Source organism: Lissotriton helveticus, chromosome 11 (assembly GCF_964261635.1).
Source record: "Lissotriton helveticus chromosome 11, aLisHel1.1, whole genome shotgun sequence".
In the NCBI taxonomy this organism is placed as follows: Eukaryota; Metazoa; Chordata; class Amphibia; order Caudata; family Salamandridae; genus Lissotriton; species Lissotriton helveticus.
Window position 1 is genome coordinate 653,022,583 of NC_136072.1, and position 27,844 is coordinate 653,050,426.

General features: G+C 42.3%; 1 protein-coding gene across 1 annotated transcript in view; it reads right to left on the reverse strand.

Annotated features, from left to right (window-relative positions):
* SPHKAP (SPHK1 interactor, AKAP domain containing) overlaps window positions 1-27,844 on the reverse strand; it is a 974,320-nt gene that overhangs the window by 887,674 nt on the left and 58,802 nt on the right. The window lies entirely within an intron of this gene.

Here is a 27,844-nt window from a genome sequence, read left to right on the forward strand (position 1 = left end):
CGACTGGACTCAGTCTAGACCAAGGGCCAGGAACCCTGAGCCTTCAGCACTAGTCCTTTAGATGAATGTGGGATGAATATATTGATCTACTCCCTCCTTCAATCTATGCAAATAAAATACCTTTTCCAAACTCATGAAACAGTAAGCCTCTTAATGTAATTGGACATATACTCCTCTAACACCACGCAAGCTACTAGTGAAAAAGCAATTAACATATTAATAAATGCTTGATCCTTTACTAATCACACAACAGAAATCCATGACCTTATTTGGACCAGAGTTTTGATGCACATCGTATTGCCGAAATGTGCTTCAAAGACTGGCCTCACGCCTCTACAATCAGAGATTACCCCTTACAGTATTGAAAAGTTGAAACAGTCAACCAGGTGATGAGTGGGGCAGAGGATTCACCATAATAATAGAGCAATCCTCACTTACTAAATCATATCAACTTTTAATGTAAAGTGAGCCTTGTGAAGATCAGACTTTGTGCTACTTTCGGGTGTGCTGCAGGCGTGTGTGTAAGCCCTAAGATATGCTCTTTCTTTCTATTTTGAGGGTGTACCTAACACATTCCTAAATGACAGTGGCCTTCTTTTTTTACTTGTTCCTTGCTGCATTATATTAGTTTTTATTTTTCTGTTCATGTATTTCATTATGATTCCCCTTTTCATAATTTTGAATAATGTCTTCTGTTTACCATTAAATGTATATTAGTGTTCTTGTACCTATAACTTTTGATCCTCTAATATATTTTGACAGTTTTACTATTGCTTTTATTACATTGTAACATGTTTACCTAAACTGGTGGTGGACACTGAAGTTCTGAATTTCAGCTGTGCAAGTGAACCCTTGTAAGGCCAAGACCATTCTACATTTGTAAGGCAGTTGGTGTAACTGAAATCTTCAGGACCATCATTAGATTTTTCAGGAGCAGAGTGTTGTTTTGTATTCTGCAATTGAAATTAAGACATATTTACTTTTTAACAGCTTCTCAAAGTGTCTATCATAGGGTGCTATTGAGGTGAGGTTATGGAAATTTATTGCTCTGAATTTCAGTCATGGTGGATTTGGTCCGAAAATCCACCAAAAGGTTCCCCCATTGTGAGGTTTCTACAACAAAACTGCACTGGCCTCTCCTGCAGAAAGGAAGATCATATATATATATATATATATTCACTGAAAAAACCATAGGTTATAGACCATATATAGTTAGGAATTAGCATTTACAAAACCCTATTTTACTCACACAAAACCATTGAAATTCCATATATAGTTAGTTGCACTAACTATATATCGCGCACCCGCAATCCACTGCTGATGATGTCACATATTACATCATTCATGACATGGTCAGTGACATCACTGATGACATCACTGATGACATCTCAAATGACATCACTGATGACATCACTGATGACATCTCAAATGACATCACTGATGACATCACTGATGACATCTCATTTGACATTACTGATCACATCACTGATGACATCATTCATGTGATAATACGATGAACTTCTTCAGACTCTAATATAACCTTAGATACACTCAGTGTAAACAGACACTCACAGACTGTCACTCATCCATGAAGTTACACACACACCTAGTCAGTCATGCAAAGAATCAATCACACCTCCATTTTCTCAACTATACAGTTATACACACCTTACTTATTCAAACACATACTAACACATATTTACTCTCTTATACAATCCCGGATACAAGTTCACAATGATCCATACAGCCACTCACACATTCACTGGCTCTTATGCACAGTTATTTATATATGTCAACTCTCACATGTACTGTGTTTTACATATGTACTTACTTTGACATGTAGCACTGAGATATCCATTCACTCACCAATACACTCATGCACACAGTCAACCGCCCATACAGCTGTTTCCACATGCACTTTTGAACCCATACATCTAGTGAATCAACTGCTCACACATCTATGCACAGAGTCATACACCTCCCAGACACCCACACACACACTCAGTCTCCCATACAAATACATGGGCAACCAATCAATAACCCATATAGTTACTCATATAGCTACTGATCAACACATGCAGCAGTTTACAGAACAAAAGATATAATGATGCACAAATTAAGACAGTTTAGTCACTAACCCATGCACTCAGTGAGACACATTTAATCACTCACTCATACAGTCAGTCAAGCACCTACTAAATCCTTCATCCAGACACTTATAAATCCACTCATTCTTCAATATGTAAGACATATTTTACCTTTACAGAAACATACAGTCACTGGATGTTGTTATCAGTGATGTCATCAGTGATGTCATTTGAGATGTCATCAGTGATGTCATCAGTGATGTCATTTGAGATGTCATCAGTGATGTCATCAGTGATGTCACTGATCATGTCATGAATGATGTAATATGTGACATCATCAGCAGTGGATTGCGGTGCCGCGATATATAGTTAGTGCAACTAACTATATATGGAATTTCAATGGTTTGTGTGAGTAAAATAAGGTTTTGTAAATGCTAATTCCTAACTATATATGGTCTATAACCTATGGTTTTTTCAGTGAATTTTCAGGTTTTGTAAATGCTAATTCCTAACTATATATGGTCTATAACCTATGGTTTTTTCAGTGAATTTCATAGGTTTTTTAATAGCAAATCTTTATAGTTTTAAAAAATAATACATTTTAAATCGAATTTTATATTGTATAATTATGTCATTTTTTTTTTTATTCTTTTTGGTGCGCTCCCGGGGCGCGGACCGGTGAACGCACGGGTAAGCGCAATCTTGCGGCGCGCCCGGGGCGCGTACTGATGAACGTCCCGATAGCGCTATTGCCGCGGACGAAAACAACATCGTGACGTATTGCGTAGCCGCCACGCCTTGCGTCATAAGACACGTAATCGCGTAGCCGCGAGATGCGTCTTACGACGCACCGCGTAAGCGCACCCGGAAGCGCATACAATCGCGCAACGTAAACGCCCTGATGCGCTTACGAACACGCCCCGGGACGCGCCCCGGGGCGCGTAGCTTAAGCGCGTCAAACCATGTGACTTTAAAATAACACTTTTCATTGGTTCAGAACTTTTTTTTTTCCAAATTGTGTGAAACCCACTCATTTCTCTCACTATTGCTTTGTACTTGGAGAGAGCAAGAGCTGTTCTGTGTACTTTGTTCATCTCCTACTTTTCTGATCTACAGCAATGGCTGCAAGAGAGTCATCCAGCAGTGATTCAGACGGATTTTTAGATGAGGACCCTCCTCAGCAGAAGAAAAAAACCCATTTCATCTGGAAATTTATGACATCCCTGAAGGACAAAAAAAGTCAACGCTCCAAAAGTAACCTGCAAAATTTGTGGTAGTAGTTTATCCAGAGGCAATCCTCTGAAAAAATATAGTTTTGGAAATGCTAATTTAATCAGGCATGTGAAAAGAAGACACCCTAACAACTTTGCCAGGGAGAGTGTCAGAGAGCTGGCACGGAATTTACCCACAGATGGCGGCAGCACCTCCACTGGTGGAGCAACACCTTCGGGACCACCCCGTGGAAGAATGGTCCCTAACATTCAGCCGGTGTTTGCAGGCATCAAATTTCTGTGCACGGAGTGTGACGAACTGCTCTGCTATGGGGAGCAGAGTGTTGAACTCATTGCCATAAAGAAACAGCAACACCGCTGCCCTGCCGGTCCCTAAATTTTCACATTTTTTTGCTCCTGTTGAGCAGTTTAGGAATCCCTGTTTTTGTTTTTCCCCTGACAAAAATCCCAAAAAAATATAAAATCGTTTTAAAAAGTCTAAAAAAATATAAAACAACAAAAACAAAAAAAAGTTCTTTTCAGAACTACCTCCAATTTATAAAAAAATGCTATTTTTTTTTTTAAAAAGTGTCATTTTTTATCTCCATGGTACGCTCCCCCGTACGCTCCCCGGTGCGCGTACCTGGCGCTCCCCCCGCGAAAATCGATTTTTAAAAAAAATTTTTTTTTTACCCGCGGGACCCTTTTATGGCCCCCACATCAAAACTAGGGGCCCAGGGGGGTGTACCCTGCCCCCTTTTGCTCATTTCCCCCTTTCATTTTTGCCACCTCTTGTGTCTCAATCCTACCGAGACACAAGATGGCGGCCGCTGCGGACTGTTTCGAATGTTTACAGACACCCGAGAACCAATCAGCTTGCCGTGCGCAAGTCACGTGGCGCGCCCGGAGCGCTCCCCGGTACGCGCACCTGGGCGCGGCTCTAGATATATATCTTTTTTTAAACCTAATTTACTCAAAATTCACAGGAGCATATATCTTGAGACCTAGCAAAGGCACATCGGGCAAACAATATCTACAATTTTGCCAAGTTTCGTGCAAATCCATTCAGCCGTTCGGGCTAAAAGTGAGGCCAACCGCCCTATGGAAATTAACATGGGAAAAACACGTTTTGGGACCCCCCTTTTTTCTCGGCCCCCCCTTGACGAACCCCCCCCAAATTTCCAGGGGCTGCTCAGAAACAAAATGGTCCATTTTCCTGAAAATGTCAGCCAATTCCGTCCACAAACGCCAAAGTTATTAGACATAGAATTTTCAAAAATCCCATAGAGAAAAAATCCTAACTATATATACCTACTGGCGACCGCCAGTAGGTAATATATTACCTACTGGCGGTCGCCAGTAGGTATATATAGTTAGGATTTTTTCTCTATGGGTTTTTTGAAAATTCTATGTCTAATAACTTTGGTGTTTGTGGACGGAATTGGCTGAAATTTTCAGGAAAATGGCACATTTTGTTTCTGAGCAGCCCCTGAAAATTGGGGGGGGGTTCGTCCAGGGGGGGTCGAGAAAAAAGGGGGGTCCCAAAACGTGTTTTTAACATTGAGTTTTCCATAGGGCGGTTGGCCTCACTTTTAGCCCGAACGGCTGAATGGATTTGCACGAAACTTGGCAAAATTGTAGGGACTGGTAGCCCGATGTGCCTTTTGTAGGTCTCAATATATGTGCTACAGTGGATTTTGAGAAATTAACGTTTAAAAAAAGATATATATCTGTAACAGCGGACCGGGCAGCGCTCCAGGACGCGTACTTTTCGCGCAACGGAGCTTTGTGAAGCGAAGCTGATTGGTTCTCCGGCGTCTGTCAACATTCCAAACAGTCCGTAGCGGCCGCCATCTTGTCTCTCGGTAGGATCGAGAGACAAGAGGAGGCCAAAGCGAAGGGGCAAATGACCATAAGGGGGAATAGTAGATCCTCGCTGACCCCCTAGGTTTGATGTGGAGGTTTTAAAAGGGCCCCGCGGGGCAAAAAAAATAAATAATAATAATAATCGAACGGCTGAATGGATTTGCACGAAACTTGGCAAAATTGTAGGGACTGGTAGCCCGATGTGCCTTTGCTAGGTCTCAATATATGTGCTTCAGTGGATTTTGAGAAATTAACGTTCAAAAAAAGATATATATCTGTAACAGCGCACCGCTTCGCGTACTTTTCGCGTTACGGAGCTTTGCGAAGCGAAGCTGATTGGCTCTCCGGTGTCTGTAAACATTCCAAACAGTACGTAGCGGCCGCCATCTTGTCTCTCGGTAGGATCGAGAGACAAGAGGAGGCCAAAGCGAAGGGGCAAATGACCATAAGGGGGCATAGTAGATCATCGCTGACCCCCTAGGTTTGATGTGGAGGTTTTAAAAGGGCCCCGCGGGGCAAAAAAAAATAATAATAATAATAATCGAACGGCTGAATGGATTTGCACGAAACTTGGTAAAATATTAGGGACTGGTAGCCCGATGTGCCTTTGCTAGGTCTCAATATATGTGCTTCAGTGCATTTTGAGAAATTAACGTTCAAAAACAAGATATATATCTGTAACAGCGCTCCGCTTCGCGGAGATAAAATTATATCTGTATTACCTAGCTGTTGCTAACACCAGTTAGCGACGGCTAGTAGGAGATAGCGACCATCTTGGGCCCCACTTTGCATGTGAGTGATATTTATCACTAATGACATGCAAAGTGGGCATGCCAAGATGTTAGCGACTGGAAACAGTCGCTAACATCGCTATCTCCTATTATCAACTTTTGGAAATATTCGAGATAAGCGCGAATATCTCCAAAAAGTAACAGCTGCCCTGAGCAGTTCTTAGCCATGTTATCCAATGGGAGGTGGATAACATGGCTAAGAGCATTAGCTCGGTAATGCATGAATATCGCTGAGTTTTCAGCGATATTAATGCATTGCGGTCGTTTTTTATCGTATTTGCGATAAACCTTGATAATAGCAAGGTTTATCTGCGATAATTTCTGACGGTAAAAAAATCTTTGCAATGCATCGTTAGGGATAAATATCGCTTAACTTTGGTAATATGCCCCAACGTCTGTTAACGTTCGATTCGAAGGAAATCAGGAAGTGTTGAAAAACATTGTCTGCGCCATCTTGTCTTTTTTCAAATGCCACACTTTTGTCGTGCACAGCAGCCATTTTAGATGCCTTGACCAGACCCACTCTGTGCACGCTGTCGATCCTTAGCATGGCTCCCCACCCTCGCAAGCATCTCACCCAGGCAGTGGTCACCCCCGCTCTCTGTCTTATGCATGGGTAATAAACCTCCCCCCATCTGCGCTGCTCTTCCCTGAGAATCACACCCTGTGCCCGCCCGACACCTCCCTTTCGCCCTATTCACTACCTCACCCTCTGACACTTCTTTTCCTCTGTGTCCGATTGTCCAGGCCGGTCCTAGGCTATCAGCTAGCCCTGCAGATGTAGTTTATGGCCACAGCTGTAAAGAATCACCCCTCTTCAAAGGAGTTATAGTAGATCAAGGCCCACACTCGATGAGATCCGTCACAGCAGAAGCGTTGCTATTATCTGAAAACCATCCTGTATTGTGATTGGGGAGGGGACCGAGCGTGAAGCGGAAGATTCTAGGGATGACTCTTTGTACATCAAAGTTTTTACAATTATGTGTCACATTAAAAATATATAGCACTCCGACAAAGTAGTAAGATTATAAAACTTTAATAATTTATAAATATATACAAGAAAACAAAAATAGTAATAACATATAAACATTTTTAGGGAAAAACAACGAAGTAGCGGTCGGCTGTGCGAATAGTCCCAACGCAGCACAACGTCCAGATTTCCGGCGTGGGGCGTCGCGGGGGGTGGGTCATCAGTAGCAAACTGTTGTGCGAATAGTTCCAAGGCAGCAGAACGCACCGAAATCTAGATGACACGAAAGTGATGTCTAGTAAGTTGCCACCCAGCAAATAATGGCGTGGGGCGTCGCGGGGGGTGGGTCATCAGTAGCAAACTGTTGTGCGAATAGTTCCAAGGCAGCAGAACGATGGCACCAAGGTGATGTCCAGTAAGTTGCCGCACTGGTTTTGGTATCCTACAATGCTGCTCCGAATAACGGCGTGGGGCGCCCCGGGGGAGGCGGCGTGAACGGGCCTCTCCAGGTGGAGTGTCATCTTTTGTAGTGGGGCGCCCCTTTACCGTTTCAGTTGCCATTCCGTCCGTTTTTGGTCCACTGTGTCAAAAGCCGCAATTCAGCTGAGTTGCGCCCACTCTTGCGGTGCAGCGATAGGCGGCTGTCACAGGACTCTCAAAATGGCGGCAGGCTCTTTCCTTTTTGGGCCTGGTCCACTGAAATGGCCCTGGGACACCTTGGAAATCGGACGCTTGTCTGCTAGGTCTTGGACCCCATTCTCGAAAGCGTCCCCTCCGCCTTGAGAATTCATCAAAAGTTTTGGGGGCCCCGACTCCTGCAGGCTTCTGGTGGGGAGCGGCTGCCATGATTGCTCGCGGAATGACCACGACGGAGCTACGAGATGGTGGTGCTCTCATGCTGACGCCAGTTTAGTCTGAAACATCCAGAAACAAGGTGGGGCTTTCATCGTTTGGGAAAAAAAAAAAAGTTTTCATCCAATGAAAAGTGTTGTTTTTAGGTCATATGATCAAGCCTTCCATCATTAGGAAACCAAAAGTAAAATGAACCAATGAAAAGTTTTATAAACAAGTCACATGACCTGTTATGCGGCATAGGGTATAAAATGCGTAGAAAATACGTTGGCACGTGAGGCGGCGTCAGTAGCGGACCGATGTGCGAATAGGCCGAAGGCAATACAACGCGCCAAGATCCGGATGGCACCGAGGTGGTGTCCAGCAAGTTGCAGCACTGGTGTGGCCATCCTACAATGCTGAAAGTCGGCGTGGGGCGCCCCGTTGGCCTGTGAGTTTGCGTCAGTAGCGGACCGATGTGCGAATAGGCCGAAGGCAGCACAACGCGCCAAGATCCGGATGGCGCCGAGGTGGTGTCTAGTAAGTTGCCGCACTGGTGTGGCCATCCAACAATGCTGAAAGTCGGCGTGGGGCGCCCCGTTGGCCTGTGAGATGGCGTCAGTAGCGGACCGATGTGCGAATAGGCCAAAGGCAGCACAACGCGCCAAGATCCGGATGGCACCGAGGTGGTGTCTAGTAAGTTGTCGCACTTCTGTGGCCATCCTACAATGTTGAAAGTCGGCGTGGGGCGCCCCGTTGGCCTGTGAGATGGCGTCAGTAGCGGACCGATGTGCGAATGGGGCCAAAGGCAGCGCAACAATATTTTCTGACTGACACCACAAGGCGCTGAGATGCCAAGATCCGGATGGCACCGAGGTGATGTCTAAGTTGCGGACTGATGTGCGAATGGGGCCAAAGGCAGCGTAACAATATTTTTTGTATGGAAGATACCACTAGGCGTTGAGATGCCAAGATTCGGATGGCACCGAGGTGATGTCTAGCAAGTTGCTGTACTGGTGTGGTCATCCTACAATGCTGAAACTCGGCGTGGGTCGCCCCATTAGCCTGTGAGATGGCGTCAGTAGCGGACCGATGTGCGAATAGGCCGAAGGCAGCACAACGCGCCAAGATCCGGATGTCACCGTGGTGGTTTCATAGTTGAGAGGCACTTCATCTGCAGTGGGGCGCCGAGATCCGGATGGCACCGAGGTGATGTCTAGCAAGTTGCTGTACTGGTGTGGTCATTCTACACTGCTGAAAGTCGGCGTGGGGCGCCCCATTAGCCTGTGAGATGGCGTCAGTAGCGGACTGATGTGCGAATGGGGCAAAGGCAGCGCAACAATATTTTCTGAAGAGAAGACACCAAAAGGTGCTGACATTCCAAGATCCGGATGGCACCGAGGTGGTGTCTAGCAAGCTATGCAGTTGAGTTGTGTGCGCACTTGCGGCGAATAGGTCGAAGGCAGCATAACAATGTTTTTTGAATAGAAGACACCACAAGGCGTTGAGATTCGGTTACCACCGAGGTGATGTCTAGCAAGTTGCTGCACTGGTGTGGCCATCCTACAATACTGCTCCGAATAACGGCGTGGGGTGCCCGAAGGGGGGGGGAGCCGGCGTGAATGGGCCTTCCTAGGTGGAGGCTCGTCTGCTGTAGTGGGGCGCACCTTTACCGTTTCAGTTGCCATTCAGCTGAGTTTCGGCTGCTCTTGATGCTACAGCGACAGGCGGCTGCAAGAGGACTCTCAAAATGGCGGCCTGTTCTTTGGATTTGGGCCTGGTCCACTAAAATGGCCCTGGGACACCTTAGAACTCGGACGCTCGATTTTTTTTTCCTTTCCTGTACATGCAAAAAAAGGTAAATGCCCGGTACGTTACACGCTTCATCTGCCACGATGAACTCTCCAGAGGAACCGAAAAAAAATATAGTTGTGGTAACTATACCATGCATCGTCATATGGAGAGGTGGCACCAATTAATTATAGTGCTGCATAAAAGAGAGATTTGGAGGAGAACCCCTGACCTGCTAGTACATTCATCAAAGAAGTGGCACTGAGAGCTTCAGAGGCAAGGGAAACGGTCCCAAATATTTAGAAGAACTTTGGAAAGATTAAAATGACATGTTTAGATTGTGGCAAATTAATTTCATGTGGACAGATGAGTGTTACTCTAATAAATACAGCATATGAACATCATCATAGTCGATGGTTGGTAGAGACATTTTGACTATATCCTGGACCTGCCCGTCCTCGCCCAAAATGGCGCCGGAATAAATGGGACTCGTAACTCCTTGTTGTGTACTGGTTGCAGAACCTTGAAATCACGAGATACGTATGCAGTTTTGAAGCACATGGCGGGAGGGGACGAGAATTGATTGACTATTTCGACATCCCTATTGATATTAAGTTCTGATGTGTTATTGATTACTGTACTGTTGAAAGTTCGAATTAACGTCACCCATGGTACTTGCCCGCAAATGTATATCTAGATAATTTTATTGTAACTGGCCCTGTCGTATTTTAATTATAAAATGTACGTCCACCGATTCCGTAACTGTTAGACACCTTAGTTCTTGCAACCTAATGGCCCGCCCGTTATGTTCCTCTACAGTGTAAATGTCTATTCATCATATACGATTACAGTTTGCTCTGTGGCAGGCCCACGTGGTTATAGGCTCGTATTTGTATAATGACATTTTCACAATAAAGGTTTTTAAAAGAAAACATGGTAGTAGTATATACATTGGTAAAGTTTTTAATAATAGTGACTGTTTTAGAATCATTAAAAGGCAAGTGAAATAAAGCAGACCAATTACATGAAGGGTAAAAGGTATAATACGAAGGAACGCAGTAAAGATAAATGGTCAAGGGCTGTTGTGTTTTCTATTCCTGTAACATAAAGTGATCGATAAGAATCTCATATTCAGGCGTATCGGCGACTAAGACAGCAGGTCGACCCTCTTTTGCTCAACGGCTCCGTCATGGGACGAAGAAACGCTCTTTTTTTCGAAAAAAGAATATATTTTACTTGCAGGACAGTTGTAAAATTTCCGGGAAAGTACATTAGCCTGGAACATTATAACATATATTTAAGAAAAAATTATGTTCGGAAGTAATGAAAAGCGTAATTTTTAGGTCATATGACCAAGCCTTTCATCATTACAATAAGAAAAGTAAAATGAACCAATGAAAAGTTTTATTAACAAGTCACATGACTTGTTATGCTTACGTTACGCGCTGCGCGCCCCGGATGACTTCCGGATGCGCTAACGCGGCGCGTCATATGACGCATTACGCGACAACGCAGGTACAGAATATAGTCAAAATGTCTCCACCAACCAGCGGTCGGAACACAACCCCTTTCAGCAGGCTAAATAGTTCTGTTAAATGGCAACAGAAGGGACAGGCAACAAGAACCATCAGTCAAAGAGGGGAGGGCTAGTTCTTCTCTACCGGGTTACATTGGGGCGCTACCGGAACTGATCGAATTGGTAGTCTACAGTGTTTCTGGATGTTTCAGACTGAAGCTGGGGTTAGCATGAGAGCAGCACCATTTCGTAGCTCCGTCGTGGTCATTCCGCAACCAATCATGGCAGCCGTTCTTTATCGTTATTTTGGGCGGGGTGGGTGGCGGAGCCGAGCTGTTTTGCAGCCATCATTGTGTGGAGTTCAGTTCATCTCACTAGTTTTGTATTTGTCATGAGGGGTTGTTCCTAATGTTTCTATTTTAGCGAGGTCAAAAAGAGATCCCATTAGTGGCCTACTGATTTTGCTTGATTCCTTTTCTTTTTTTTTACACGATTTTTCGTTATCTGGAAAGACTAAACAGAGTATTGCGACTCTGTGTTTGTTTGTAAATAGAGAATGAACCAAAGAGAACTAATTCTAAAACAGTAAATACTTGGATAACAATCAATCAAATGGAGAGAGAAGCAGGCACGACGGATTACAAAGGGGGCAAACGCCTGCGTTAACTACCTTTCACTATCTGCAAAGAGAGAGTACTCCTAATAGAAATGAGGGGGGGGGGGCACCATTCAAAGCAGATCAGTGTGCATAAACACGAAAATGTTTTCACTTACCACGTACTTGACATTCGACAGCTTATGATATTTGCTATTAAAAAAACCATTGAAATTCACTGAAAAAACCATAGGTTATAGACCATATATAGTTAGGAATTAGCATTTACAAAACCTTGAAAATTCACTGAAAAAACCATAGGTTATAGACCATATATAGTTAGGAATTAGCATTTAAAAAACCTTATTTTACTCACACAAAACCATTGAAATTCCATATATAGTTAGTCGCACTAACTATATATTGCGCACCCGCAATCCACTGCTGATCATGTCACATATTACATCATTCATGACATGGTCAGTGACATCACTGATGACATCACTGATGACATCTCAAATGACATCACTGATGACATCACTGATGACATCTCAAATGACAAAAAACAGGGAATTGTAAATGGCTCAACTGGAGCATAAAAAAAACAGGAAAAATTAGGGTTTTTTTGTACACTTGTGGTTATCACCAGCAACCATAATAAGTTCGATGCTTTGCTCACCGTAGCAAAGTGTCTTGTTACAAAATTTGCATAAAATTTTGTAATTGCCAAACTTAGGTTGGATAGTATCCAATGTGTCTCTTGCCCCCGAACCCGATGGAGTGGGTTGTTTTGATGTTGAGGGTCTAGACGTTGATGGGGGTAGTTTACTGCAGAGGTCCCTTAACTCTGCATTAGCATAATTATTTGGATGCCAACGCATCATGTGGCGAATCATGGTGTGATTCCCGAAGGAATACTTTTTGTTAGGGTTCCCCCTAGACAATTCAGCACCACAAATCAAGCAAGTTGACTTTCTTAAAACCCCTTGGGATTTTATAGAACTCCCATACAAAGTGTTCTTTCGGTTTGTAGGGCTGTTTATCTTCAGGCAAGTACTGCCTTCTTTGTGCCTCCTCTTCATCATCCTCCTCCTCTTCCTCTTGACCACCAAGGTAATCTTCTCGTGGTCTTTTAGATGGTGGTGGTGGTGGTGGTGGGGCAGATGCTCCAGCTGTTGCTGCTACTGTAGCCATGTTATTCAAGTAAAGAGTACAGATAGAACTCCAAACAGGTCTTCCTCAGTCAAAAGACAAAGTCAGAATAAAGAAAAAAGGTGGGGCTTTCATTATTTGGAAAACAAAACTGTTCTGAACCAATGAAAAGTGTTATTTTCAAGTCACATGATCCAGGCTTTAATCATTTGGAAACCAAAACTGATTTGCACCAATGAAAAGTGTTTTTTTCAGATCACATGACCCGACGCACTTACGCTACGCGCCCCGGGGCGCGTCGCGTAAGCGCGTCGAGACGTTGTGCGATCGTATGCGATCGCATGCTTGCGGGTGCGCTTACGCAGTGCGTCATATGACGCATCACGCGACTACGCGAAACGTCACGATGTTGTTTTAGTTTGCGGGAATAGCGCTAACAGGACGCTCCCCGGTACGCGCCCCGGGGCGCGCCGTAACATTGCGCTTACCCGTGCGTTCACCGGTACGCGCCCCGGGAGCGCTCCGGGCAAAAAATATTTTTAAAAAATTAAAAAACAAATTTTTACATATTTTTATAATATAAAATTTGTTATAAAAAATATTACTTTTCATACCTATAGAGATTTTCTATTACAAAACCATTGAAATTCACTGAAAAAACCATAGGTTTCACATCAGTTATAGTTAGGAATTAACATTAAAAAAACCTATTAAATTCACTGAAAAAACCATAGGTTTCACACCAGTTATAGTTAGCTGGAAATTTTACTCGCATAAAACCATTGAAATTCCCACGTTATAGTTAGTTGGACTTACTATAACTTGCGCGTGCAATGCACTGCTGATGATGTCACATATTACATCACTCATGACATGGTCAGTGACATCACTCATGACATCACTGATGACACCATACTTGTGACAGAGTGACAGACCTCCTTTCACTGTAATGTAACCCTTGAAACACATATTCAAAAATAGAAACTAACATTTTCAAAAAAATGGAGATACCCATACCAGTTACAACAACCAATCCAATAATTTCACCATCTATATACACATCCACTCATTCACCAACAGTTCCATATAGTCACTTATACATATACTCACTCATCATATGTAGTGATACACATATACATCCTGTTACACACCGACAGTCATCCAAAAGATACTCTCACACATACTCACACATGCAAATAAACTATTGAACATCCATTTATTTGCATATACAGATATACACACACTACCACTTTACTTCTAAGGAAACTTACGCATTCTTACTCTCTTAAACAATCACTTATAGAAACACATACTAATTTAAACAGGAACTCTCACAATCCCTCACTCTCACATATACTCACTTATATACATCAATATTCACATATACTAGATTAAAGCATATGTAGTTACTGATAAAGACACTAGTGAGACAGTCATTCACTCACTAACACACACATATACACACTCATCCACCCATACAGTCTTGCACATATGCTGTCTTCAAAACACATACAAAGAGAGAGTCAGTCATTCATGCATCTATGTGCTAAGTAATACCCCCACCAAACCATACAAACACTCATACTGATACTAAGAAAAACATCTAATAACCCATATACATACACATGTAGCTACTCGGCAACCCATGCAGCCACTTATACACAAAGTGAAACACTAATACATATATTTAAATATTTAAACATTACTCTCTAATATATGTATTTTAAAAAAACACTTATTTAAACATTTATTCTTCCATCAACTTTTACATATACATATATAATACATAATTATTTTTTGAAAGTAGACACATTCACTGGATGGTGTCATCAGTGAATGTGATGTCATGAGTGATGTTACTGACCATGTCATGAGTGATTTAATATGTGACGTCATCAGCAGTGCATTGCACGCGCAAGTTATAGTGAGTCCAACTAACTATAACGTGGGAATTTCAATGGTTTTATGCGAGTAAAATTTCCAGCTAACTATAACTGGTGTGAAACCTATGGTTTTTTCAGTGAATTTAGTAGGTTTTTTTAATGTTAATTCCTAACTATAACTGATGTGAAACCTATGGTTTTTTCAGTGAATATATATATATATATATATAGATTATCACAGTCCTGAAAAATGCCCGGAAATCACAAACAATTAGGTACGGACCACAGCGTATCTTTTAAATGTAAAGTGTGGTTTTATTGCTTCATTCCTAGTGTTCTCATTGTCCAGCAAGTGCCTATATATGTATATTTATATATATATATATATATATATATCTATATATCTATATATATATATATATATATATATATATGCTCCACGTTTGCCAAAGAAAATCCACTGCCACCCGACCGGAGGGTGCGTCGACGGAAAACGGACCTCCAGGCACGGTCCGAATAATCTGCCACACTTCATGAAACAAGAGAGTCGATGCCGTGTCCTTGCAAAAAATATAGTTTTAATACCAGCCCATAATGTTAGACGGTTTGGCCTGCCCAGCAGGCTTACTCACTAACCTTGTGAGCAAGCCTGCTGGGCAGGCGAAACACGTCTAACATTATCGGCAGATATTAAAACGATATTTTTTGCAAGGACACGGCGTCGAATCTCTTGTTTCAAGAAGTGTGGCAGATAAATATATTCTTATATATTTTTTTTCTTTCCTATATATCTATACCTTTCTTCAAAAAGAAAACAACATACGAATCAGGATTTTTGCCTCTTGCAATTAGAATTCTGAGCTGTGTCCAAAAAGCTGAGACAGGTGTCAGTTGTTTAAGTGTTTAGAAAAAAGTTGCTGTTGGCTTTGTTTCAAAGACATGTCTTATTGAGTGTGGGTGGTTACAAAGATGTTGTTTTTGAAATGCCTAATTTTATGTGGATAAAATGTAATTTGCATATGCGTACTTAATAAGTTATTTCAACGTCAGTGCTAAAATAGGCACAAACCTCATTGCCTCAAATGGCATTTGGATGGGTTTCTCAACAATTTTTTTGCACATTTTCAACTTACCTGAAAAAAGAAGTTAAGACAGGTGTAAATATAATTGAGGTATGTCCGTGCTCAACTTTTAGGTCTTGTGGTAGCCCAGACCTTTTTATTTTGCTACACTTATATTGATATAATACTTAAATGAATGGCTTTTATCCACCCCTCTTCATCCATTGGTCTATTATTGTGTCCTTCACATTTTTCTTCTGCCCACTCTAGCAGGGGCTGCCCACTTCAGCCACTGGCTAGCTTTACTGCGAGTACCAGCATTCCACTGTTTCACATAAGGCACATCTGAACACAAAAGAGTTCCCATGATCATCTAGTGCTAGTATGGCAATGTGTGCTTTTTGACAACAGCAGGCTAAATATTTACTCAGAAAGTGAGCTTTTTGTGATTTAGTGTAAATCTGTTCAGTAATTTTAGAGAGATTAAGGTTAGAAATATATATAAATAGCGATGTGATACCACTGCGGACCTACCAATATGATTGGTTGTCCTCACCATGAAGAGAAAATTGCAGGTAATATTTCATGACCAGGGGACTCGGTCCCTGTGTTGTACAACATAATTATAATGAGGCAAAAACTGTCAGGAAAGGGGTACCCCTCACTGTCTGGCATGTGTTGGGGGTGGTTCCCAGAGGAACAAACCCTGGGGTCAAATTAAATATATATATTTTTTGTGACTCTGTGGTACTACTGCAGGCTCAGCGTGGCCCCTGTGTAATTTTATAGTAGTACCGTGGCTCCATGTCAGAAAAAAGACAGGACTTTAGGGTGCTGCAAAACCATTGGGGATGGGCAGAAAAGAAGCCTTGGCTGACCATGGGTGGTTGAGCCAACCACACTCTGTGCACGGCCGATCTGAACTAAGTGTAACTCTAGCTCTGGCCATGCACTGCTTATTACCTCACATACTACATAACTCATAACATCTTCTACGGCATCATTGATAACATCAACGTGACATCTGAAATGACATAATTGTTGACAACATGCATGCAGAGGCGTGAGTCACTTCAGTTAACTATAACTAGTGAATTTCAGAGGGTTTTATGTTTAAAATGTACTGTTTCAACTGACATTTCACCTAACTATAAAATCACTTTAAAATGTGTTGTTTCTGTGAATTTCTCAGATTTCTTTAAGGTAAAGTAAGATAATGAAACCATAGTTAACCATAACATCACTGTACTCTTTGTCTTTTTTTCGTAAACATATGTGTGTATTTGTGCATATATATATATATATATATATATATATATATATATATATATATATATATATATATATATAGGTGCCCCCCAGGCCAACAACCATAAGCCGCGGGGATAGGGGCCCCGAAAGTCGCTTTCCGACGGTCTTTCCATATCGACATGGAAAGGCTGTCGGAAACCGACATCATAATACGGACGGCAAAAAAGATGTCTGTAAGGGATTATGATGGGTATCTGACTGGCCAACAGGCTCCTGAGCCCATCGGAACTCAGTCGGATTGAGGGGTCGGTTTATACTATGACCGCTGACATTAAAATGCAGCAGTTGGATTGTAAACCTACGCTGGCTGTCATTTCAGATGCTTACTGACCGACATCATAATCAGGTCCTTTATACTTATGTTTTATCTTTTTTCTTTTGGCCCTCCCAATTATAAGTGTAGTTTTTTTTAGCGAGTGTTTACTTTGATTTTTCCTTATTTAATATTATTCATATATAAAGAAAAAATCTGTTGTTTCATCACTTTGTTTTGTATACATTCTAGTTTTATTGTTTCTTGATTTTGTTTAGCTTGATTATTATATTATAACGTATTTGTTTTAGTAGTTACTCCTTATTTTCTGGCTTTGATATATAAACAAAATAACTGCTGTTTTTGTATACAAGTTATGTTTTGGGGTCTATTTGTTATTTTTATTGTTTGAGTTTTCTATTATGTCATTCATTTTTCTACATTTTAGACTATCTATTTGTTGTTGCTTTCCTGTTAATTTTATTTTGTCATAATTGTAATGTTTTTTCTTAACATTTGGTGTTCACTTGTTTAGTATTTTTATCAATATTGCAGGTACATAATTTAAAAATACAATTAGTTAATTTAAGAGAGAGAAAGGTTACATAACGGGTAACTCTATAATATGGACCTATTTTATTATTGAGGGATTCTGCTGACTTCGTAAGCCATGAGACCAAAAGCGGAGTGCTTTTGAATGTAACCTGAGCACCGAGATGGCTATATCATTAATTCATTTAGTCCTGTGCAATATTACTAGGGGTGGGTCCATGGAATTGGAGGAATATTGGTAACTCCCTGTTACTCTTTAACACAGAGTTCCTGCCAATTTCCTTCAGTCGCCACATGGTAGAAATGTTCTCCTGCGAGGATCTATATAATGCAGGCTGGCAAGCAAGAACGAGATTTGGCATCCCCTAGTGTAATTTTCTAACACGAGCGTCAGAGGGTTACCACTCAAGTAGATTTACTGATACTCAAGTAAATTTTCTACTTGAGCGCCAGCAAAATCAATTTGAATGACTGTGCGCTCTCTTGCAATGCATGGTGCTGTTCGTGCTGACTTTTCAGCGCTGCTTGCGCTAATATTGATAAATTGCAGCACAAGCTTCATATTTGCTGCCCATTGACAGAACTCTGCGGAGTCTTGCAGAGTTTTTATGTATCTCTTTGGAATTCCTGAGAGGGAAACTCCACGAGTTCTTCCCACCCCTAAATATTGCACCACAGTTGATAGAGTAAAGCCAACCAGCAAAGATTGGGTGTTTCAGGAAGGGCATGCCTTGAACAGTTTGGGAACACCCATGAATAGTTGACTTTGCGAGTATTCACAAAGTGTTTTCAGACCCAGTGAGGAAATGGGAAGGGACATACTACTGAGTAGGGTGTAGTGGAAGGGGCTGCTACACAGAGAAATATATTTTTCCCAAGCAGAAAAAAAAGGAAAAAATACAGCTGCACTCATGAGAAGACTTTTGCCCATGCACAATTGTACATCATGTAGAAATGTTTCCTCAGGGCTGTAATGTGAAATTCATAAATGTTTACCCGAAGTACATCCAGAAAGCTATAACTGTGCTGGGTTCCCAGGCATACTCTTGGAAACCCTTGACGATTTCATAAATTTGATAATCTACACTTATTTGAGGTGGTATGCTTGCAGCTGTAGATTTCTAGTTTATTTTTGTGAATCTTGCCACGGACACATGGATTGAAATTCATTGCCTAATAGATTACATTTTATGTGACTTGTTCCATATTTTGAACTTCCTAGACCCTTTCTTTTTGCTGCTATAAGGGTATATTCAAATTATAGCTAATACTGTTTTGCTTAATTTACTTTACTTACTTTTTTTAAATGAGTCTTTACTGTGTCCACAAAGAGGCATTCAAGGAAACATCTCAGATAAGCAGATTATAAACATAATGTATATATCAATGTTTCAGAAAAATACTGTTTCAAGAACATGTGCCCTCACTATGCTCATAGACCTAAACCAATCAAGACCCCACCGGTGTATTATGATTTCCTGCAATGCAGGTTGGATTCATTCACTAAACTGATATCATCCATTTTGTGGCTGAAAGCTCACAGTAATGATTCCTCATTTAGTGCCATCTCTGGTCTAGGCCCCCCACTTTTCCTGCAAGCATTTGCATCTATCTAGGCTTGGACAAATCTGCCCAGATCTGGATTTCTCCTACAGATCCAGAGGCAGCAAAGATATCCAGTTTATGGAACTTTCTGTTTGCAAGGGATCAACACGAGGTCTTAAACTTACCAAATGGTTTATTAGCTTTAGGCTGTGCATGAGCCCCAGGAGACACAACTTAGATGTATTTATTTCACACTTTCCAGTCCATAATGTACCTTATGGCCCTCATCCAGCACTCTCTGCACCAGATCTGCAGTGGTGGCTGGTCAGTCACCATTTGTCTTTTGGCAGACCTCTCGTACTTCCCCACCCAGAGATGATGGTGGTGACGGACCCATCACTACAAGGTGGGATAAGTCACTTGGTGAAGATGAAGATCAGAAGACTCTGGTCTCCAGTGGAGGACTAGCTTCAACAAGCCACTGGAAATACAGACCATTTGCCTTGCCCTGAAGGACATCCTACCATTAATTACGGGAAGGGTAGTGCAGGTTTTTACAGACAACACCACCACCATGTAGTACTGCAACAAGCAGGATGGAGTGGGGTCCTGGTGCTGTGCCACAAAGCGGGAATCTAGTTGCCAACCACCTGGCAGGGTCCCTGATTAATAGAGGGGATTAAGTGGCAGATCACAACTGGTGTCTACATCTTGAAGCGTTTTCAACCAGTGGGGGAGAATCCTAACCAGATTGTTTCCCTCTCGTTAAGAACACACAGTGTAAATAGTTCTGCACATTGGAGTATCTTCAAGAACACTCAACTGAAGATGCATTACGGCTGGAATGAAATACAGGATTCCAGTTCACCTTCCCATCTTGAGTTCTCAAGGAGATAAAGAACAATCAGGCACTATTCATCCGGGTGGCTTCAGATTTGGCATGGGGTGTGTGATACTTGGTGCTCCAGAGCATGAGAATCTTTCCTACAGACAGGCTGCCACTTTGGAAGGAGTTCTTGTCGCAGCACCAGGGCACAGTCCTCCACCCCTAATCTACACAACTTATACCTCTATGTTTGGAGATTGAGCAGTGACAGAATTTTGCCGTCAATTCTTTGTCATTACGGCTTCTAATTGTGTGTTATTCCTTCTGAAGATGGAAATGGCTGGCAGATTCTCCTAATGCAAAGTTGCAGTAGTAGCTGGTGGAGGAGTGTATTATCACCCTTTGTGCTGATGGCAGAAAGAATGGAGATTTGTGCCAGGCACTGAGGAGTGAGAGGAGGAGCAGGCGCAGACAACAACAACAAAGAATGGATGCATTGTATTGTAATTATTGATTGTTTCCTTCTAATGACCTGAATGCTTTTGGAATATTTTGCATTGCTCTGCTATTAATTTCACAATTCTCAACTCTTTAATGTTAACAATAGAAGACACTTCAGATTATTCATGTGTGAGCTTTCAGTTCTCCTAACAACAGCATAATTTCTTGTTTGAGACAACATATGCACGTATTCATGGAATTCCACATAGAAAACGTGTTTTGAATTGCCAGTAAAAAGGATATATAGGACTTTTTGTTCTTAGGTAACCCATCTATAAACCTTATAAGTCTGTAAACCATGCTACCCTAGTATTAGTAGTAAACTTTGGTTTGTAAAGGAATTTTGTAATAAATTATAATGCATGAGATTCTGCAAAAAACTGATTCTAATAACATTTTGCAACATATATCTAACAGCTTGCTTCATGTGTTTCATTTTGCACCTAAGATTCTATTTTTATTCTTCATGTTTGCACAGATACTCTCTCTTTCATTTGAAAGAGCTGCGCTCCAAGGATGTAAGTGGTTTATGGAAAAGGTGATGGTGTGACCAAGTATTTCAGGGAATAAGGTACCCCTGTCATGAATGGTCAGGATGTTGACGGTCACCTCAGAGTTCCATGGCCTTATAGAGGAACACAGCTTTCTGCCTCGTTCCTCTGTGTGGTTGTGGAGCTCCTCTGTAACTTGCTATATCCTTGTATTGTGCTGCAGGGGGTACTTTATCCCATTTATAACACGTTTTCTTGTGCTATACAAGTTAACTGCTTAGAGAGTAGCCCTGAAAAGCAGAAAGCTCCAGATGGCAAGTGCAGCCACGAACATTCATTCGCATTGGCAGAATGTGTGCACATATAAAGATTCATTTATACTTCAAAGATAGCATGTGTGCCTATAAACATGAATGGAAATTTCACAAAGGAGAATTATATGCACAGATAAACATGATTATATTTTAGATACAAAGAACTGGTTTGGGGATGGCTTCCTTTTTAAGGTGTGTCTCTTTAAGCTGTTCTGCAGACTAACATGTGTGCATAGTTACAACTCTCACAGGAGGGTTGTGTCCACCTGATGTACACAGAACAAAGGCACAAAAGGTGTGAACTATGTGCAACTGGCTATGAACAGCCATAAAGACTTTGATCAGGAAAAAGAAACAAAATACTGGCCCCACCTAAAATGCCCTTCTAAACTCTGAACAATGGAGACTACAGCTCGCTACCCCCAAAATGTATCAAGTGGCTACCAATTGAGCATGTTGCAGGAACACTGATTAGCAGTCTCTCTCACCAAAAGGATCTAGTGGAATTTCTGTTGGAGCCTTGTCTTCTTAAATCCCAACTTCAGTGTTTAAGTCTTCTCCCTCCTACTTCCCTTCCAGGTACAGTTCCATTGTCTGGGGAAACAACAGTACCCCCATCTTGGGCACTGTAACAGGCTAGAGGGTTCCAAAATGGAATCTATAGGCCTTCATTACTGTGCTTCACGTATACAAACAATGCATATACCACAATTACCTCATACACAAACTTGCACAACATACACTTGGATGTTAGCACTAGGTACTGTCTGTAATAGGGATTGCTCTATTGTGTCTAAGGATCCACCTAGAATGGGATTAGGTAACAAAACAAGATATAAATCTGTGCATTGGTGAGATGCTCTTAACCAGTGTCAAATAACTACTTTTTAGTGAGTAAGTGAAACGAACTTTAATGCAGAATAGTGTGGGAATCCTGGGAACTGTTTTGGGTTAAAACACCCCTCATCAGCCCGATAGCTTGAATTAAGTGGCAAAGTGAGCAAGGGACCCACATCTGGGCATACCTTGCCAACTTAGGGGGAACAAAGCAAACACAAGGTGATGAAGGATGGAGCGCTGAAACTGTTCAGACACTCACCCCCAGTAAGCAATTTGGGTTGAATCCATCATCATTCTTTAACTCACTTCGCCACCCTAGTTCAGACCCAGCCATATGCAAATAAGTCTTGACCCTGTTCCTCATGGGCACAGTCTAGCCCAAACTGTCATGCCAGGTCTTCCCTGGACCAGAAACAAGCATCCTGGGATGGGTATCAGGGTAACACCCCTCATCAGCCGAGTTAGCTTGAATCCAGTGGAAAAGTGAGCAAGGTACCCACGTATGGGCACACCCTGCCAACTTAGGGCAAACAAAGTAAACACAAGGAGATGATGGAGAGCACTGAAACTTTTCAGACACTCACCCCCAGTCACATTTCTGGGTTGAATCCATCATAGTTCTTTAGCTCAAGTCGCCACCCCAGTTCAGGCCCAGCAATATGCAAATCAGTCTTGACCCTTTTCCTCACGGGATCAGTCCAGCCCGAACTGCCAAGCCAGGTTTTCCCTGGACTGGAAAAAAGCATCCTGGGACCGGTTTTGGGGTAACACCCCTCATCAGTAAGGCTAGCTTGAATCCAGTGACAAAGTGAGCAAGGGACCCATGTCTGGGCATACCCTGCCAACTTAGGGCGAACAAAGCAAAAACAAGGAGATGATGGACGGAGCGCTGAAACTTTTCAGACACTCACCCCCTGTCACAAATCTTGGTTTTATCGATCATCATTCTTTAGCTAATTTGCCACCCCAGTTCGGACCCAGCCCTATGCAAATCAGTCTTGACCCTGTTCCTCATAGGAACAGACCCGTCTGAAATGCCAAACCAGGTCTTCCCCGGACCAGAAACAAGCATCCTGGGACAAGTTTCGGGTAACACCCCTCATCAGCCAGTCTAGTTTGAATTCAGGGGCAAAAAAGCAAGAGACCCATCTCTGGGCATACCCTGCATACTTAGGGTTAACAAAGCAAACACAAGGAGATGATGGACGGAGCGCTGAACCTTTTCAGACACTCACCCTGGCCTGGCAGCTCAGGCTAGGCTGTACCATAGGAAGCAGGGTCAAGTCTAATTTCCATATGACTGAGTTCAACCTGGAATGGCATCGAGAGCTAAAAAGATGGATTTAGTCCCAGATCTCTGTACTGGGGTGAATGTATGACAGTGTTCTGCATTCTGTCCATCAATTGTTCTTTTTGCATTTGTCACCCAGAGCGGGACGGATATGCCCAGACGTGAGTCCCGGTCTGTCCGTGCCACTGGAGTCAAGCTCGCCAGGCTTATGGGGGGAAGGGAGGACCTGGCCAGGCAGTTCGGGCTGGACTGTTCCCATTGGGCACAGGGTCAAGACTGATTTGCATACGGCTGAGTTAAAACTGAAATGGCATGGGGAGCAGAAAAACAATGGATTTAGACCCAGATCTCCCCACTAGGGTGAACGTATGACATTGTTCTGTATTCTGTCCATCAATTGTTCGTTTTGCATTTGACGGGTATGCCCAGACGGGTATGCCCAGACGTGGGCCCGTTGCTCTCCATGCCACTGGAGTCAAGCTAGCCTGGCTGATGAGATTCCCATGAGGACAGGGTCAAGACTGATTTGCATATGGCTGGGTCTGAACTGGGGTGGTGAAGTGAGCTAAAGAACAATGATGGAGTCAACCCAGATCTGTGACTGGGGGTGCGTGTCTGAAGTGTTTCAGCGCTCCATCCATCATCTACTTGTGTTTACGATTACAAGAATGCAACTACACAATTGTGTACCGCCCAGGGAAAGATCAAAAACCTGATGACTACTTCTCAAGAGTGCCAATAAGTCCCCTACTAGCCTGTCTAAGACAGCTAAAGCCTACGTACATTTTATTGTCAAATCCAGCACACCGGCTGCCATTTTGTTAGAACAAATTGTCGCTGCCATGAGTCAAGAACGTGATATTTTATAATTGAAAGACATTTTTGCACATCAGCCTAGGAACCAGCACACTTGATTTCTTACCAGTGACAGTGAATACCAGAAGTGTAAAAATGCCAAAGATGAACTGTCTCAATAAGGCGTTATCCTGAGAGGTTGCAAAATTATTATTCCGGCGAGTCTACAATAACAGATATTTAAAGTGGCCCATGAAGGACATTGTTGAATCGTTGCCACAAAACTAGGTCTTCGAGACCGAATCTGGTTCCCCATTTCGATGAGAGAGTTGAAAGAGAATTGAAGGCATGTCATCTATGCAGCTTCCTTTCATTGAAAAGCATTCAACATACCTTAAACCTATCAGAGTTGCCACAATATGCATGGGAGCAAATTGCTGTTGACTTCTTAGGTCCTCTTGACAATGGCATCACCTGATTGTAATTGTTGATGAATACACCCACTTTCCATTGATAGAAGATCTCTAATCCACTACTCAAGAAAGAGTCATTGCGAGATTAGATTGCATCTTTGTGACATTGGGTGTTCCTGTGATTCTAAGATCTTACAATGGCCCACCTTTCAACAGTTAAGAATTCAAAGACTTTCTCAGTTATCTTAATGTGAAGTATCAGAAGAGCACACATCTTTGACCACAGGTCAATGGCCCTGTCAAGCATTTCTTGAGTACTCTCAAGAAAGCTGTTCAGCATACTGTATAGGAAAAACTCGACCTGAAAACTGTCTAAAATTCTACTCTTTGAGCTTACCTTTTGACCACTCAATACACCACAGGTTAAAGCCCTGCAACATTGATGTTGGGGAGAGCCATGATGACCAAGCTTTCTCAATGGACCAACAGAAGGACTGAGGAAGAAACCTGTATAAGAGACTTGGATCATAAAAGAAAAATGAAGGCCTATGCAGTTAAGTGCCAACATGCAAAGGACTTAAAGATCACAATAGGAGATCGAGTGCTTGTCCTTCAGCTCAGCTCAGAAAATGGAAATCTGATACTCCTTTTGATACTGAACCATTTTATGTTGTGACCAGCAAAGGACACATGGTGACTGCCCAAGGTCCTGGAAAGTCTATCGCAATAGATTCCTTGCATTTTCGACATGCGACTCATCGCTCATCAGGCACTGATGCCAATGTAGAGATTGGGTCTGAAAGAACAATTGGAGGTCCCCTGACTGCTGTCGCTTCTACATCACCAGCACAAATCATGGACACTTTGACTGTGTGTCCCCAGTTTCCGCAAAAACACAGATGGGACATGTGATTAGAGTGCTATGAAGACTCATTGAAGAGTTATAAGTGTATATATATTTGTAAACAAACATAAATGTATTATTTAACAGAAATGGAGAAGTTTTTTTTGTGTGAGTTAGTAATGATGGAACCCTTTGGCTGCTAATGGACTCCATAGAACTATGATGTAAGTGTTAGAGCATAGTGAAGCAAATGCAGGTTTAGAATGTTGAGTTTGGGTGGCAAGCAGAAGAATAAGGATGTGCTTTACTAAGCTCCAAGTGTTGCATAGTCATTAGCGGGTACCCAGGCTGGGGAGGATGCTACAGGCCCCCCCTCTCTGTCCTTTGCAGGGGGTGCCGCTCAAGTTTTAATACACCACTGACTCTTTACCTAGGGTCTGGAAGTCAGTGACTCTCCAAGCATGAGTATAGGTCTGCCAGCATCCTCCTCCTCTTGAGACGAAATTAGCAATACATATTGTGACTGGCACTCTCACCCATTCTCACTCTCTCTCTCAGTCTGATTCACTCTTATTAATAGTCAATGAAGATCCCAGTGTTCTAATAAAGAGAAAAGGAGTTCCCTCAAAGTCACCGATTGTGCCAGAACAAGCGGTCATGCTGCTACACAGAGCATCTTTCGAATATATCACTTTACCTCTGTATATTACACTACATTACCTGCTGTGCTTTGATAAAAAATAGAAATGATCACACAGGCACAAACTTTCAAAGCAGAGTAGAATGTTCTATACTGTGAGATGTATGAGAGATGTATGAGAGGAGTAGAGCAGAAGTGAAGTGGAATGGGTAGTGGAATGGACCATGGCAGGACATGGCTTGAGTGTTTGGGGGTCCTTGTTGCTTGAAAAGGCCCAGGCTTGGAGTCTGGGCTCAGCTGGGAGCTTGAGAGGCAGTTCATGCTGTACCCCATGCTACTGTTTTAGCTGTGATTCAGACCAAAGTTCTACCTCTCCTTCCACAGGTGGGTGAAGTACTAATTGCAGTGGCAAAGTACTAGTTCCACTGATATATCTTTCTGGTCTACCCATCAGCTTTGTCTCCTGCCCATCACCTCCGCTCTGCTCATCTCCCAGAAGAGGAGTTTGAGCCGCCTTTGTTAGCAGGGCTATTTCTTTTGAAAATGTTATGTATTGGACCAGGCATGACCACAATTCAGATCACTGTAGACTTTCAATTCCGTGTGCACCAGCCCCTCAGAGGGCTATCAAAATACCCAGTGCCTTTGTATATCCATGAGATGCCCAGCTTATGTTATAGGGCCCTTCACCGACGTTTCCAGGAGGCCCAACTTTCAGGGATAGAGAGGCATCTGAAAGAAGAGTAAAACATAATGCATTGCTTTTCCAGCATGTTGTTCAGAAGGAAGTGGGGCACGGGATTTTAGTAAACATGAAGGTCATCACTGTGAGATGTTCCTCACTTTTCTCTTTCTTGAATGTTGGAGACTAATTCTGTTGAGAAAATATCCAATTGGTTACTTTGCAAACCCTGCCAGTTCAAACTAGAGGATCCTCATTAAATGGCAAACTTTGGGTTCTTCCACTAACAATTGTTTAGGGTACTGCCCCTTTCTCAGCTTAAGATGTCCCTAAATAGCAAGAGTCTATGCAGGGCTTAAGGTTGGGTGTCAGGGTATACCTGACTGTGCATTGACCAATCCCCAGAAGCATTGGGATATCTCAACTCCAAAGGAGGTACTGTGGGATTGATATGTCAAATAGTTCTTACAGACATGGAACAACTCTGCAGCATTGTTACATAGCCTTGGTGACCTCTCTTGTTCAAATCTTGAGGGTAACATGTGTTTTGCCACAATCCATTCCATATTTCTCATGGCTATTTCCTCATTAAGCTCTGCCTGCAAATACAGAAGCTAATCAGAAACTATCACCGTGTAATGTGTTATTATAATTAAAATGTAATTTAACTTTTAATTATCTTGATTGACGTTTAAAATTCATTCAACATAAGTTATGCATACCCACCTTAACTAAACTTCTCCTTACTGTACCTTATTTTGCCCTTAACTATCCCCCTGTTGCCCGCCCCCT